Genomic DNA, 18,176 nt, shown 5'->3' with positions numbered 1-18,176 from the left:
GATATGGCTCCTATATTGTGATCGATACATCCTGATGGATTTGGATACTGCTTTAAAGCACATTTCTGCAGCATTAGTCAATATGTGATCAATACATGTTGATGATTTCATTCCTGCGCTGTTTAACTATCCTGGTAGGTTGACTGATAACCTGCACTAGGTTTCAGGCACTAGTTACAGTATGATGTTTTTCTTGAGTGGGTAGCTTGATAAATGCCAGCCAATATTTAATACACCCAGAAAATATACTTCTCTGTTGATATCACATACATTATCAAGTATTTCACACGTTATCCAGATACTGACTGTTAACACTTGGTGGTCTATATCAGCTTCCCACCAGACTGGGCTTTAGGTGAGGCAGATGAACCTGTAGTCATATTACATCAACAGTATTTAACATGAGATCCTCTCTAATCTTTACAGGAGTGTGGCTCTGAATATAGACGGCAACACCGCCCCCGTTGGCATTTCTATCTTTTCGGTCTATGTTATAACCATGTATTGCTACCACTGTATCAAAGGTATTACCTAAGTGAGTTTCAGAGATAGTCAGAATATGAATGTCATCTGTTACAAGCAAGTTATTGACTTCATGAACCTTGTTTCTGAGGCTACATATGTTAATATGGGCTATTTTTTGGGGACTTTTCTGGGTTGCTTGACTGTTTTTGATGCTTTACTGGGAAGCTTATCTGAAGTAGACTTGCTCTTGTTATTTATATTGGAGCTGAGTGCACGATGAGCTGCACCACACAATTGTCATGACTGTCCTGTAAGGGGGAGGAGGAGAAGGGAACTGGTGGTGGGTTGACAACTCACGCCCTGTTGTAAATCAAGGACAAGAACATTCAGCTCTCCCTCTCCAATGTTCACCCAAGGAATGTGCCTTTGTCTACTCAGACATTTTCCCGACACAACTCTAACAGGTTCTAAAGCAATTACTGGAACAATATGTCTAACACGGAACGTGGGGAATGGTCAGAGGCGACCTAAAGAATAATAATGTCATTTTGGTTGTTATTTTGTGTTGTCATTAAAAAAACGTATAAAGGAAATATCTATAATATATTTATAGTAATAAAAATAATAATTTAGTGTCCATCTGATGCGTTCTGCATGAGTTATGAAAATGATGAAAGTGGTTTTGTTAAGCGAGGGATGTGATTTTAGAAAGTAAAAGAGGAAATTGTTTCTATAACTTTGTATAAGTCAGTAGTCACCACCCCTTTGAGTGATGTCAGAGAGAGTGTCATCCTGACGGAACCACCCCTTTTTTAAATTAAAACGATGGGTTATGAATTAACATATGAGACCAGAGAGACGTTGAGCTGCAGCTCATGTCCAAAGTGGATTGAACACTGAAATCTCAACACGAGGTAGAGACAATAAACTCCACTCCCGGACAATCACTGGTACAGCTGATTAGCTGTCCTAAGTAAAGTATCTAGAAAAGTGAACTTAAGTGTGACCATCTTACTACTCTTCAAACCATCTTACTACTCTTCTCAAATCACCATAGTATGCCACTCTCATCATCCCACTGGGAACCATAGGCTAGCCAGCTGTGTCGATCTTCAAAGAGGCAGCTTCAGGTGCAAATGGAAGGAAATAAACTCTGTAGTTCTGTTCAGGACTACACGACAGGTCACCCGATACCGGACGACAGCAGAGATTAACAGTGGTAGAAGACGAGTGGGGGACCCCTTTTGGACAATCAGAGCCTTACAAGCGTGCCGCGAAAAGGCCCAACAACCTTTCCAAGAAGTCCGTGGTTCCGACAGAAATACACGAAGAACCAAGACATCTACATTTAAATACATTACATCTTACTCCAAAAAGGCGGTGGTTAGTTAACAAAGTATATGATTACTGTGAGAATAGTATTATAGTATTATGTCTCGGCCCCTCTCTCTCTCTCTCGCCCGATCGACGTCTTCTGTAACAAGCCGCCATATTGTGTCTCCTCTAGGGATCTGTTTCTAATGTATTAACCTGTTGATGCTCTGGGGGCGCTATTTCATTTTTGGATGAAAAATCGTTTTAAACAAGATATTTTGTCACAAAAAGATGCTCGACTATGCATATAATTGATAGCTTTCGAAAGAAAACACTCTGACGTGTCCAGAACTACCAAGATATTTTCTGTGCGTGTTTCTAATGTATTAACTGTGTGTGGGTTTATCCTGTGTTAACATTAAATAAACCAACTTCGGTAGTACTGAATCATTAGTAAGGCTGGGGTTTTTGCAGATGCAGGAGGTTACGACTGTTCAGAATGATGATATGATACGAGGTTGTGATTAATAAGTTGACTGTTTTATGGATGTGATAGGTTAAGGCCTTATAGACATTTAATACGGGAGATGTTAACTCTTTAAACAACCACTCTCGTGGTGCCCCAATTGTTACCCGATTTTAAATGAATAATTTAACATTGTTATTTATCTAATCAACTTACTATCATCAGATTAATGAAAGTAAAGTCCTGACACAGTGGACTTCCTTTTAGGGCACACCACCTCAGTGCTAACAATGTAACGCTGGTTCATAGGCACATGATTACAGCAGACAGTAGCTTTAGGATCAGCAGAGGTATTCAGGGAAGTTAGGGGCACAAATTAAGTTACTTACATTGTGTCTACCAACACCCCTGGGATAATGTACATTTGCTACAGCATAATGACAACTCATTGTCACAATGGTAGGGATTAGCTGAGCAGATCTTGGGTCATTGAGAAGTCATTGTCTTAACGCAGCCTTGAAATGCCATACAGGAGCCATACACCATAGACAAACATTATACACACGCTCAAAGCAGTCAGCTCAGACAGATCCAGCTCAGACAGATCCAGCTCAGAGAGGCCCAGCTCAGAGAGGCCCAGCTCAGCGAGGCCCAGCTCAGCGTGCCCAGCTCAGATAGATCCAGCTCAGAGAGGCCCGGCTCAGCGAGGCCCAGCTCAGAGAGGCCCAGCTCAAATAGATCCAGCTCAGAGGCCCAGCTCATGCGGCAACAGATTTTAATTTAGAATGGAAAATGTATGTTTATGCAACAAATGTTAGTGTATCGAATCGTATTGCATCAAACCGAATCACTTCGATTTGGTTCTCTAATGAAACCAAATCGTTTAAAACTAAAAACGTATAATTCCTGTATCGTATCTTTCTAGGACATCCAGTATTGTATTGCACTAGCTAGCTACATGCAAACAAGATATACAATATTGAAATATCGCCCCTTTATACTTCTATAATCAACAAGTCTTTATCAGCCGGTGAAACTTTGGAGAGTTCTTAGAACTTAAAAAAAAACTGTATGTGTGTGTTTTAGAATCCACAGGATTAAAGAGACAATCCTCTGTGGGCGGTAGGCTTTCTACCCTTCAGACATACAAGACGATAACAGCTAATGGAAGCTTTAAAGCAAAGTACTTAGATGCAAAACTCCATCTCCACTTTTACCTCCACGCGTTTCCCTCTTGACTGACTCTCTCGGTCTTTCTCTTCCTCTCCTCACTTTTACCTCCATTCTTTCCCTCTGCCTGTCTCACTGTGTGGGTGGGACTCAGAGGAAAGCAGCGTGAAACAGGGACAAGTCGTGTGGTAATTCTGGGAGACTGAAGGATAGAAGTAAGACGGCATTTCCAGGGAGATGTGGTTAAAACAAGGGAATTACAAAAGATTAATGTTGTGTAATCTGCAATAATAGGATTGTGTAAAATTGTCTGGTAAATCCTACAGAGTCATAATCAGAAAGTCACGACTCGCTGAGTGTCGTAGTCATCGTTGTAGTTGTCGCCCCTGCAGCAGCAGAATCATCATCATCACCATCACCCCTGCAGCCGTCATAGTTTCATTTTTAGTTAATTTATTTATGACGGTTGGAAGCAAATGGATGAGAAACTCAAGGGTTTATAAAGATGCCTCACGGGTCGTTCCAAGTCGTTTCAGCAAGACACCCATCATCTCTAATTGTTCTGAAATTAGTTTTGTAGTTAGAAACATCAGATTAGCATTCCTGAAATATTATTTTGTTTAAATATAATTTGATCTCTGAGCTAATTGATTGCACCCAAATTGGCCATCGTTAATTAATAGGATTCATATAATAATCAATAAATATAGTATCTAACATTCGATCTGGACAAACATATATATTTTTTCTAACAATGAGGAAGACGAGGAATCCATGGAAATGTATTCCCACAGACTGCTTACAGGCTAAGAAACCCATATGTCATTTGGGTGAACTATCCCTTTAAGCAGGAACAGCACCATCTAGTGGTCAGAACCTGTAATATCAGGATGTTTTTTTTACCTTTATTTCACTTGGCAAGTCAGTTAAGAACAAATTCTTATTTTCAATGATGGCCTAGGAAAAGTCGGTTAACTGCCTGTTCAGGGGCAGAACAACAGATTTGTACCTTGTCAGGTCGGGGATTTGAACTCACAACCTTCCGGTTACTAGTCCAACGCTCTAACCACTAGGCTACCCTGCCGTCCCGTATAGGAAGATGAAACAATACTCAGAGCTGCAGCTCTATACTACTTACTGGTCAGACTTAGAGAACTGACATTATATACTGAGTGTTCAAAACATTAAGAACACCTTTCTAATATTGACTTGTACCCCCCTCCCTCTTGCCCTCGGAAAAGTCTCAATTCGTCGGGGGCATGGCATCCACAGGGATGCTGGCCCATGTTGACTCCCAATACATCCCACTGTTGTGTCAAGTTGGCTTTGGTTGGTGGACCATTCTTGATACACACGGGAAACTGTTGAACGTGAAAACCCCGCAGTGTTGCAGTTCTTGACACAAACCGGTGCCCCTGGCACCTACTACCACACCCTGTTCAAAGGTACTTCAATCGTTTGTCTTGTCCATTCACCCTTGGATTGTGTATGTGTGCCATTCAATGTCTCAATTGTCTCGAGGGTTACAAGTCCTTCTTTAACCTGTCTCCTCGCCTTCATCTCCACGGATTTGAAGTGGATTTAACAGGTGACATCAATAAGGGATCATATCTTTCACCTAGATTCACCTGGTCAGTCTATGTCATGGATAGAGCAGGTGTTCTTAATGTTTTGTCTACTAGTTGTGGGATTGGTGCAGCTTTGGACCATTTTATTTGGATTCCTTATGTCTAACCAATTTTTTGAAAAGCATTTGGTCCAAATCAGATGTTAGGTACTATAGTTATTGAATATTATATTATATAGAATCCTATAAATTAAAATGTACCATTTGTGTGAAGTGCCAAACTTATCTGTTTCTATCAGAAACGAACTATCTGACATGGTGGGTGTAGAAAATCTCTTTTTCTTGGGCTTTTTTAATACTTTTTAGATGGGAACGACCCTCAACAATAATCGACATAAAAGTGTCTGAATCTCCTTTTTTACTCTTCATCCTGGTCATTTTAGTACTGCTTTTCATTGTCTGTTAAATTGGTCACAGCATGGTTGCGACGTTTTCGAAGTTGAGTTGTTTTTTTAGCCTAAGTACCCCATGGAGCTATTGAAATAGCCACTGACTAACCCCAGCCGCTGTCTGGGAACTGAAGGTATTATGTTTTGTAGAATTACCTCAGTATCATCATCATCTCACACCTCTCTGGTTGTGTAGCAGTGGGGGTGATTCCCCTTCTGGACCGAGGTTAACTTCTGATTCTTAGTCAAGTTAAACAGTGAATGATTAACTCATTTCAAATAGATATTGTATGTAATGAGAGAGATTAAAGAGGAGATGGGAAGAGAGGGAGGAAAGGAGGGGGGAGGAGAGAGAGAGAGAGAGACAGACTTTCCAGTTTCCAACCAGAGGGGAAACAACCAGGCAGCGTGCCACTCGCTGCCACCCTCTTCTCTTCAATCACTGATGTATTTCAATACTGCCGTAGCCTGCATTTTTCTCAGCTAATGTGACATTACACAAGTGTACCGCTATTGGACCAGGAGGAGTTGTACTGGGAACTGTGCTGGGGGGAAACGGTTTGTGGAGATCAGAGTGAACGAACGGAGGATTAGTTCCAGGATAAGACAACAGGATGGACAGAGTAAACCGGGTGCTGAAGATAGTGAGGCAGATGTCCCCGAGGAAGAGAGGGGGAGAGAGGGGGAGGACATCCCCCTCCCTGGGGGAGCTGGAGAGCCCCGAGACCTGCGAGGAGAGCCTCTGTTCCCTCAGTCTCTGCATCAGTGGTGAGGAGTCTGAGGACGCTTGCTGCCACAGGGCTCTCTCTCTGTTCTTTCTTTCTGTTAGCTCTATTTCTCTTTCTTTCTCTCGATGTTCTCTCTTTTCTTTCGTTCTCTCTTTTGCTATTCCTCCCTTCATCTTCTTCTTGTCAATACTTGCTACAGTTTGCCTATGTTGTAGTGTTGTAAATAGTGAATCACTATGGATTTGTCCTTGTTTGTTTGTTTGTTTGTTTGTCTGACTGAAAGCTAGTAAAAGGTGTGGGAATCACTTGAAGCACCGTTGTTGATTTAATGGCTGGGCTTCAACGTTATTATCTGAAAGGAAAGTAGAAGTGAAAATATTACTACTTGAAACAGAGTATGTTCACATTTATTGAGTGAATTACTGGACCTCTTCAGAAACCATTTAAAGTTACTCATAATTAGCTTCTGCTCGTCAGACAGATGGACAAGGGAGATGCAGAAGTGTCACGATTATTTGAGCACTGCACCGGTGTTTGTACAATGAGGCCTCAAAACGTTATTTATCTGGGGCTAGTTGCCATTCATTTGACTGTATTCACATTCCAAACAACTTCTGTTATATACATCGTGGAATAAATGCAACGTGTAAAGTGTTGGTCCCATGTTTCATGAGTTGAAATAAACGATCACAGAAATGTTCCATACACACAAAAAAAGGTTATTTCTCAAAAATGTTGTGCACAAATTTGTTTACATCCCTGTTAATGAGCATTTCTCATTTGCCCAAGATAATCCTTCCACCTTTGACAAATGTGTCAAATCAAGAAGCTGATTAAACAATGTGATCATTACACAGGTGCACCTTGTGCTGGGGACAATAAAAGGGCACTCTAAAATGTGCAGTTCTGTCACACAACACGATGCCACAGATGTCTCAAGTGTTGAGGGATGCATTGCAGTTGGAATGCTGACTTCTGGAATTTCTACCAGAGCTGTTGCCAGGGAATTTAATGTTAATTTCTCTACCATAAGCCGCCTCCAACGTCATTTTAGAGAATTTGGGAGTACGTCCAACCGGCAGACCACGTGTAACCATGCCAACCCATAACCTTCACATCTGGCTTCTTAACCTGTGGGATCGTCTGAAGAGCAGGGTGTGGGTGCTGAGGAGTATTTATGTCTGTAATAAAGGCCTTTTGTGGGGAAAAACTCATTCTGATTGGTTGGGCCTGGCTCCCAAGTGGGTGGGCCTATGCCCTCTCAAGCCCACCCATGGCTGCGTCCCTGCCCAGTCATGTGAAATCCATAGATTAGGGCCTAATTAATTAATTTCAATTGACTGATTTCCTTACATGAACTATAATAAAATCATTGAAATTGTTGAATGTTGAGTGTATATTTTTGTTCAGTATAGAATCTCATTCTAGTTCTGTGGTTGACACGTCGCAGAACTGCATAGTGGTCACTAGCATTAAATTGAACTGGGTCCCAACACTACATGGTCAAAAGTTGCATGGGCATCAATATGGAAGTGGTCCCCTCTTTGCTGTTATAACTGCCACTCTTAGAAGGCTTTCCACTAGATGTTGGAACAGAACATTTGTCCATTGAGTCACAAGAGCATTAGTGAGGTCGGGCACTGATGTTGGGCGATTAGGCCTGGCTCGCAGTCGGCGTTCCAATTTATCCCTAAGTTGTTCAATGGGGTTGAGGTTAGGGCTCTGTGTGTCAGGTCATCTCAAAGTTCTTTCACAGTTCTCAAACCTTCCCCAAACTGTTGCATGGACCAGAATCATCTAGAATGTCATTGTGCAGACTTCCCTTCACTGGAACTTGTCCACCAAACTTTACAGTTGGCACTGTGCATTCGGGCAGGTAGCGTTCTCCTGGCATCAGCCAAACCCAGATTCGTCCGTCGGACTACCAGATGGTGATGCGTGATTCATCACTCCAGAGAACCTGTTTCCACTGCTCCAGAATCCAATGGCGGTGAGCTTTACTCCACTCCAGCTGACGCTTGGCATTGCGCATGGTGATCTTAGGCTTGTGTGAAGCTGCTCGGCCATGGAAACCCATTTCATGAAGCTCCAGACAAACAGTTCTTGTGCTGCCGTTGCTTTCAGAAGGCAGTTTGGAACTCGGTAGTGAGTGTTGTGACCGAGGACAGACTATTTCTACGCACTACGCTCTTCAGCAATCGGCGGTCCTGTTTTGTGAGGTTGTGTGGCCTACCACTTCGTGGCTGAGCCGTTGTTGCTCCAAGAGGTATCCACTTCACAGTAACAGCACTTACGCTTAAACGGGGCAGCTCTAGCAGGGCAGATATTTTAGTAACTGACTAGTTGCAAAGGTGGCATCCAATGACAGTGCCACGTTGAAAGTCACTGAGCTATTCAGTATGGGCCATTCTACTGCCAATGTTTTTCTATGGAGATTGCATGGCTGTGTGCTTGATTTTTATACACCTGTCAGCAACAGGTGTGGCTGAAATAGCCAAATCCACTCATTTGAAGGGTGTCCACATACGTCTGCAGTATCCCCATTGACTTACGTTAGGGGATGTCACTGCTACGCAACACTAGTCCCTCAGTGTTCAGATGATGTTGCGCTATATGACGTAAAACAATGGGTTATCCCCAAAACCCTTTTTAAGGAAGGCACAGATTCTCTGGTATCCCACATCTTTTGCCTGGGATGGTGCAGGTGCCTTGGTGGAAGAGTGGGGTAACATCTCACAGCAACAACTGGCAAATCTGGTGCAGTTCATGAGGAGGAGATGCACTGCAGTTCTTAATGCAGCTGGTGGCCACACCAGACACTGACTGTTACTTTTGATTTTGACCTCCCCCTTTTGTTCAGGGACACATTATTCCATTTCTGTTAGTCACATGTCTGGAACTTGTTCAGTTTGTCTAAGTTGTTGAATCTTGTTATGTTCATACAAATATTTACGGATGTTAAATTTGCTGAAAATAAATGCAGTTGACAGTGAGAGGTCGATAAGTAAACATTCATGGCAATTTAGCTAGCTAGTTTAGTTTAGCTAGTTTAGTAGGATATGAACACAATTTAGTTTAGCTAGTTTAGTAGGATATGAACACAATTTAGCGAGCTAGTTTAGTTTGCCCTGGGATATGAACACAGGGTTGTTATTTTACCTGAAATATGTAAGGTTCTCTACTCTGACAATTAATCCACAGATAAAAGGGTAAAGTTTGTTTTTCTAGTAATCTCTCCACCTTCTTCTTCTTCTTGTTTGGACTTTATATGGCAGTTGACAACCAACTTTAAGGTGCATTACCACCACCTACTGGACTGGAGTGTGAACCTCAGTTCATCTTTCAATCACCCACGTGGGTATATGCTCCTAAAAAACAATGAGGAGATGGGAGAGGCAAGACTTGCAGCATATCAAGCGTCACAAACAGTACCACGTTCTATTTTAGCGCCTGACTACACAGATCAGCATGTGAGCCTCTCACATTAAACAACCAACTTTCCTGTAGTTGTTTGTCATGCCAGCATAGTGGTGCTAAACGATGTGGCGCAGTACGGGCTCCCACAATACAAGATTCATCATTTGGTCGTGAGGATTCTCCATACCACAGTGTCTTGTGAAAACAATGATGTGACGATGTGATAAGATGGCTATCTAAAACGAGCTGTGGCTCAAAGCAGCCTCAGAAATATGTTGTGTCATACAGAGTTGAAATATCTAGCCGACACATTTTGAATTGAATAACATTGATTGTGAACTACATACTAGTGGTAGTCATCGCTGCTGCTCGAGAGTCTACACATTCTGGGTGATGGGATACCATACAAATTAGGAATACTGGTAATTAAATCAGATTCCTGTGAGCGGTACCACGTCATCTCACTGGCTTCTCTGGCGAGCTCTCATTGGCTATTGCTCATCACTGTTCTCAAAAACTTGCCGACGTACGTCTCACACTAAAAGAGAATTGCAGATTTTGTGCCAATAAAAACAAACATGTTTGAAAATATTTGGGATGCCTGGGAAGGCTCAAAGCCTGGATCGGTATCCCTCAGATTGCGTCTCTGATCAGCTCACATTAAACAAGCTTCGGGGATGGGGATGGACTGCGCCGTGAGTAGGCAACGACTGTCACACCCTGACCTTAGTTATCTTTGTTTTCTTTATTATTTTGGTTAGGTCAGGGTGTGACGAGTGGTTTGTGTAGTTTTGTATTGTCTAGGGTTTTTGGATGTTTATGGGGTTTCTAGTCTAGGGGTTTATATGTCTATGGTTGCCTAGATTGGTTCTCAATCAGAGGCAGCTGTTTATCGTTGTCTCTGATTGGGGACCATATTTGGGTAGCCATATTCCCTGGATAGTTTGTGGGTTATTATCTATGTGTAGTTGCCTGTCAGTACTCGTGTCTCCATAGCGTCATGTTCATTTTGTATAGTTTGTTCAGTGTTTTATTCTTCATTAAAAGAAGTATGTGTTCTTATCACGCTGCGCCTTGGTCTCCTCATTATGACGAACGTGACAACGACATGGGGATTTTGTCTCCAATCTCAAAAAAAAGGGACAGACAAATCGAGGCCAAAATTGTGTCGTGTACACTCGGCTTAATTTACCTCACTGTTTTGAAGGGGATCCAGAAAGATAACAGCTCACACACAGTACAAGTTAAATGGTGCTACATTTACCACATACTGCAATCAAGGAGGAGTGTCCCAAATGGCACCCTCTTCCCTACATAGTGCACTAACTTTGGCCGGAGTTCTATGGGCCCTGGTCAAAAGTAGTGCCCCCTCTTCCCTATGGGCCCTGGTCAAAAGTAGTGCACCCTCTTCCCTATGAGCCCTGGTCAAAGGTAGTGCACCCTCTTCCCTATGGGCCCTGGTCAAAAGTAGTGCACCCTCTTCCCTATGGGCCCTGGTCAAAGTAGTGCAACCTCTTCCTTATGGGCCCTGGTCAAAAGTAGTGCACCCTCTTCCCTATGAGCCCTGGTCAAAAGTAGTGCACCCTCTTCCCTATGGGCCCTGGTCAAAGTAGTGCAACCTCTTCCTTATGGGCCCTGGTCAAAAGTAGTGCACCCTCTTCCCTATGGGCCCTGGTCAACGTAGTGCACCCTCTTCCCTATGGGCCCTGGTCAAAGTAGTGCACTAGGAACTACTGGTAAAGATGGCCTATATGAGGGCTTATTGGGAGGGACGTGGCAGGTAGCCTAGTAGTTAGAGCGTTGGACCAGTAACCCGAAAGGTTTGCAAGATCGAATCCCTGAGCTGACAAGGTACAAAAAAGCTGTCGTTCTGCCCCTGAACAGGCAGTTAACCCACTGTTCCTAGGACGTCATTGAAAATAGAATTTGTTCTTAACTGACTTGCCTAGTTAAATAAATAAATTAAAAGGCTACTCCCCCCATTATCCCTTATATAGGCCATCTTTACCAGTATCTACAAGAAGCTGCCCCCCACCATTATCCCTTATATAGGCCATCTTTACCAGTATCTAACAAGAAGGCTGCCCCCCCCCCATTATCCCTTATATAGGCCATCTTTACCAGTATCTAACAAGAAGGCTGCCCCCCCAATTAGCCCTTATATAGGCCATCTTTACCAGTATCTAACAAGAAAGCTGCCCCCCCCATTATCCCTTATATAGGCCATCTTTACCAGTATCTAACAAGAAGGCCCCCCCCCCCCAATATCCCTGCCATCTTTACCAGTATCCAAGAAGACTGCCCCCCCATTATCCCTTATATAGGCCATCTTTACCAGTATCTAACAAGAAGGCTGCCCCCCACCATTATCCATTATATAGGCCATCTTTACCAGTATCTAACAAGAAGGCTGCCCCCCATTATCCCTTATATAGGCCATCTTTACCAGTATCTAACAAGAAGGCTGCCCCCCCCCATTATCCCTTATATAGGCCATCTTTACCAGTATCTAACAAGAAGGCTGCCCCCCCCCATTATCCCTTATATAGGCCATCTTTACCAGTATCTAACAAGAAGGCTGCCCCCCCACCATTATCCCTTATATAGTTCATCTTTACCAGTATCTAACAAGAAGGCTGCCCCCCCCATTATCCCTTATATAGGCCATCTTTACCAGTATCTAACAAGAAGACTACCCCCCATTATCCCTTATATAGGCCATCTTTACCAGTATCTAACAAGAAGGCGACCCCCCCATTATCCCTTATATAGGCCATCTTTACCAGTATCTAACAAGAAGACTACCCCCCATTATCCCTTATATAGGCCATCTTTACCAGTATCTAACAAGACTACCCCCCCATTATCCCTTATATAGGCCATCATTACCAGTATCTAACAAGAAGGCTGCCCCCCCCCCCCATTATCCCTTATATAGGCCATCTTTACCAGTATCTAACAAGAAGGCTGCCCCCCCCAATATCCCTTATATAGGCCATCTTTACCAGGATCTAACATGAAGACTACCCCCCACCATTATCCCTTATATAGGTCATCTTTACCAGTATCTAACAAGAAGGCTGACCCCCCCATTATCCCTTATATAGGCCATCTTTACCAGTATCTAACAAGAAGGCTGACCCCCCCATTATCCCTTATATAGGCCATCTTTACCAGTATCTAACAAGAAGGCTGCCCCCCCCCATTATCCCTTATATAGGCCATCTTTACCAGTATCTAACAAGAAGGCGACCCCCCCATTATCCCTTATATAGGCCATCTTTACCAGTATCTAACAAGAAGGCTGCCCCCCCCATAAGCCCTTATATAGGCCATCTTTACCAGTATCTAACAAGAAGGCTGCCCCCCCATTATCCCTTATATAGGCCATCTTTACCAGTATCTAACAAGAAGGCTGCCCCCATTATCCCTTATATAGGCCATCTTTACCAGTATCTAACAAGAAGGCTGCCCCCCCCCCCATTATCCCTTATATAGGCCATCTTTACCAGTATCTAACAAGAAGGCTGCCCCCCCATTATCCCTTATATAGGCCATCTTTACCAGTATCTAACAAGAAGGCTGCCCCCCCCATTATCCCTTATATAGGCCATCTTTACCAGTATCTAACAAGAAGGCTGCCCCCCCATTATCCCTTATATAGGCCATCTTTACCAGTATCTAACAAGAAGGCTGCCCCCCATTATCCCTTATATAGGCCATCTTTACCAGTATCTAACAAGAAGGCTGCCCCCCCCCATTATCCCTTATATAGGCCATCTTTACCAGTATCTAACAAGAAGGCTGCCCCCCCCCATTATCCCTTATATAGGCCATCTTTACCAGTATCTAACAAGAAGGCTGCCCCCATTATCCCTTATATAGGCCATCTTTACCAGTATCTAACAAGGCTGCCCCCCCCATTATCCCTTATATAGGCCATATTTACCAGTATCTAACAAGAAGGCTGCCCCCCCATTATCCCTTATATAGGCCATCTTTACCAGTATCTAACAAGAAGGCTGCCCCCCCATTATCCCTTATATAGGCCATCTTTACCAGTATCTAACAAGAAGGCTGCCCCCCCCCCATTATCCCTTATATAGGCCATCTTTACCAGTATCTAACAAGAAGACTGCCCCCCCATTATCCCTTATATAGGCCATCTTTACCAGTATCTAACAAGAAGGCTGCCCCCCATTATCCCTTATATAGGCCATCTTTTATCTAACAAGAAGGCTACCCCCCCATTATCCCTTATATAGGCCATCTTTACCAGTATCTAACAAGAAGGCTGCCCCCCCCATTATCCCTTATATAGGCCATCTTTACCAGTATCTAACAAGAAGGCTGCCCCCCCATTATCCCTTATATAGGCCATCTTTACCAGTATCTAACAAGAAGGCTACCCCCATTATCCCTTATATAGGCCATCTTTACCAGTATCTAACAAGAAGACTACCCCCATTATCCCTTATATAGGCCATCTTTACCAGTATCTAACAAGAAGGCTGCCCCCCCATTATCCCTTATATAGGCCATCTTTACCAGTATCTAACAAGAAGGCTGCCCCCCCCCATTATCCCTTATATAGGCCATCTTTACCAGTATCTAACAAGAAGGCTGCCCCCCATTATCCCTTATATAGGCCATCTTTACCAGTATCTAACAAGAAGGCTGCCCCCCCATTATCCCTTATATAGGCCATCTTTACCAGTATCTAACAAGAAGGCTGCCCCCCCCCATTATCCCTTATATAGGCCATCTTTACCAGTATCTAACAAGAAGGCTGCCCCCCCCATTATCCCTTATATAGGCCATCTTTACCAGTATCTAACAAGAAGGCTGCCCCCCCATTATCCCTTATATAGGCCATCTTTACCAGTATCTAACAAGAAGGCTGCCCCCCCCCCATTATCCCTTATATAGGCCATCTTTACCAGTATCTAACAAGAAGGCTGCCCCCCCATTATCCCTTATATAGGCCATCTTTACCAGTATCTAACAAGAAGGCTGCCCCCCCATTATCCCTTATATAGGCCATCTTTACCAGTATCTAACAAGAAGGCTGCCCCCCATTATCCCTTATATAGGCCATCTTTACCAGTATCTAACAAGAAGGCTGCCCCCCCCCCATTATCCCTTATATAGGCCATCTTTACCAGTATCTAACAAGAAGGCTGCCCCCCCATTATCCCTTATATAGGCCATCTTTACCAGCCCACCCCCCATTATCTAGGCCATCTTTACCAGTATCTAACAAGGCTGCCCCCATTATCCCTTATATAGGCCATCTTTACCAGTATCTAACAAGAAGGCTGCCCCCCATTATCCCTTATATAGGCCATCTTTACCAGTATCTAACAAGAAGGCTGCCCCCCATTATCCCTTATATAGGCCATCTTTACCAGTATCTAACAAGAAGGCTACCCCCATTATCCCTTATATAGGCCATCTTTACCAGTATCTAACAAGAAGGCTGCCCCCCACCATTATCCCTTATATAGGCCATCTTTACCAGTATCTAACAAGAAGGCTGCCCCCCCACCATTATCCCTTATATAGGCCATCTTTACCAGTATCTAACAAGAAGGCTACCCCATTATCCCTTATATAGGCCATCTTTACCAGTATATCTAACATTAGAAGGCCATCTTTACCAGTATCTAACAAGAAGGCTGCCCCCCCATTCTCCCTTATATAGGCCATCTTTACCAGTATCTAACAAGAAGGCTTCCCCCCCCCCTCCCATTATCCCTTATATAGGCCATCTTTACCAGTATCTAACAAGAAGGCTGCCCCCCCATTATCCCTTATATAGGCCATCTTTACCAGTATCTAACAAGAAGGCTGCCCCCCCATTATCCCTTATATAGGCCATCTTTACCAGTATCTAACAAGAAGGCTGCCCCCCACCATTATCCCCATATAGGCCATCTTTACCAGTATCTAACAAGAAGGCTGCCCCCCCATTATCCCTTATATAGGCCATCTTTACCAGTATATAACAAGAAGGCTGCCCCCCCCCCATTATCCCTTATATAGGCCATCTTTACCAGTATCTAACAAGAAGGCTGCCCCCCATTATCCCTTATATAGGCCATCTTTACCAGTATCTAACAAGAAGGCTGCCCCCCCCATTATCCCTTATATAGGCCATCTTTACCAGTATCTAACAAGAAGGCTGCCCCCCACCATTATCCCTTATATAGTTCATCTTTACCAGTATCTAACAAGAAGGACTGCCCCTCCCCCATTATCCCTTATATAGGCCATCTTTACCAGTATCTAACAAGAAGACTACACCCCATTATCCCTTATATAGGCCATCTTTACCAGTATCTAACAAGACTACCCCCCATTATCCCTTATATAGGCCATCTTTACAAGTATCTAACATGAAGACTGCCCCCCCATTATCCCTTATATAGGCCATCTTTACCAGTATCTCACAAGAAGGCTGCCCCCCCATTATCCCTTATATAGGCCATCTTTACCAGTATCTAACAAGAAGGCTACCCCCCCCCATTATCCCTTATATAGGCCATCTTTACCAGTATCTAACAAGAAGGCTGCCCCCCATTATCCCTTATATAGGCCATCTTTACCAGTATCTAACAAGAAGGCTACCCCCCCCATTATCCCTTATATAGGCCATCTTTACCAGTATCTAACAAGAAGGCTGCCCCCCCATTATCCCTTATATAGGCCATCTTTACCAGTATCTAACAAGAAGGCTGCCCCCACCATTATCCCTTATATAGGCCATCTTTACCAGTATCTAACAAGAAGGCTGCCCCCATTATCCCTTATATAGTCCATCTTTACCAGTATCTAACAATAAGAAGGCTGCCCCCCCCATTATCCCTTATATAGGCCATCTTTACCAGTATCTAACAAGAAGGCTACCCCCCCATTATCCCTTATATAGGCCATCTTTACCAGTATCTAACAAGAAGGCTCCCCCCCCCATTATCCCTTATATAGGCCATCTTTACCAGTATCTAACAAGAAGGCTGCCCCCCCATTATCTCTTATATAGGCCATCTTTACCAGTATCTAACAAGAAGGCTGCCCCACCATTATCCCTTATATAGGCCATCTTTACCAGTATCTAACGAGAAGGCTGCCCCCCCCCCATTATCCCTTATATAGGCCATCTTTACCAGTATCTAACAAGAAGGCTGCCCCCACCATTATCCCTTATATAGGCCATCTTTACCAGTATCTAACAAGAAGGCTGCCCCCCCCCCATTATCCCTTATATAGGCCATCTTTACCAGTATCTAACAAGAAGGTTGCCCCCCCATTATCCCTTATATAGGCCATCTTTACCAGTATCTAACAAGAAGGCTGCCCCCCCCATTATCCCTTATATAGGCCATCTTTACCAGTATCTAACAAGAAGGCTGCCCCCCCATTATCCCTTTTATAGGCCATCTTTACCAGTATCTAACAAGAAGACTGCCCACCCCCCCATTATCCCTTATATAGGCCATCCTTACCAGTATCTAACAAGAAGACTGCCCCCCACCATTATCCCTGATATAGACCATCTTTACCAGTATCTAACAAGAAGGCTGCCCCCCCATTATCCCTTATATAGGCCATCTTTACCAGTATCTAAAACAAGAAGGCTGCCCCCCCCATTATCCCTTATAGCAGACCATCTTTACCAGTATCTAACAAGAAGGCTGCCCCACCATTATCCCTTATATAGGCCATCTTTACCAGTATCTAACAAGAAGGCTGCCCCCACCATTGTCCCTTATATAGGCCATCTTTACCAGTATCTAACAAGAAGGCTGCCCCCCACCATTATCCCTCATATAGGCCATCTTTACCAGTATCTAACAAGAAGGCTGCCCCCCCATTATCCCTTATATAGGCCATCTTTACCAGTATATAACAAGAAGGCTGCCCCCCACCATTATCCCTCATATAGCCATCTTTACCAGTATCTAACAAGAAGGCTGCCCCCCATTATCCCTTATATAGGCCATCTTTACCAGTATATAACAAGAAGGCTGCCCCCCCCCATTATCCCTTATATAGGCCATCTTTACCAGTATCTAACAAGAAGGCTGCCCCCCCCCCCCCCATTATCCCTTATATAGGCCATCGTTACCAGTATCTAACATGAAGGCTGCCCCCCCCCCCCATTATCCTTATATAGGCGATCTTTACCAGTATCTAACGCTACCCCATTATCCTCATATAGGGCCACCAGTATCTAAGAAGGCTGCCCCCATTATCCCTTATATAGGCCATCTTTACCAGTATCTAACAAGAAGGCTGCTTATATAGGCCATCTTTACCAGTATCCATTGGCCCCCCCATTTTCCCTTATATAGGCCATCTTTACCAGCATCTAACAAGAAGGCTGCCCCCCCCATTATCCCTTATATAGGCCATCTTTACCAGTATCTCACAAGAAGGCTACCCCCCATTATCCCTTATATAGGCCATCTTTACCAGTATCTAACAAGAACGCTGCCCCCCCCATTATCCCTTATATAGGCCATCTTTACCAGTATCTCACAAGAAGGCTGCACCCCCCATTATCCCTTATATAGGCCATCTTTACCAGTATCTAACAA

This window comes from Oncorhynchus masou, unplaced genomic scaffold (assembly GCF_036934945.1).
Source record: "Oncorhynchus masou masou isolate Uvic2021 unplaced genomic scaffold, UVic_Omas_1.1 unplaced_scaffold_751, whole genome shotgun sequence".
In the NCBI taxonomy this organism is placed as follows: Eukaryota; Metazoa; Chordata; class Actinopteri; order Salmoniformes; family Salmonidae; genus Oncorhynchus; species Oncorhynchus masou.
Note: the sequence above shows the minus strand (reverse complement) of the source record.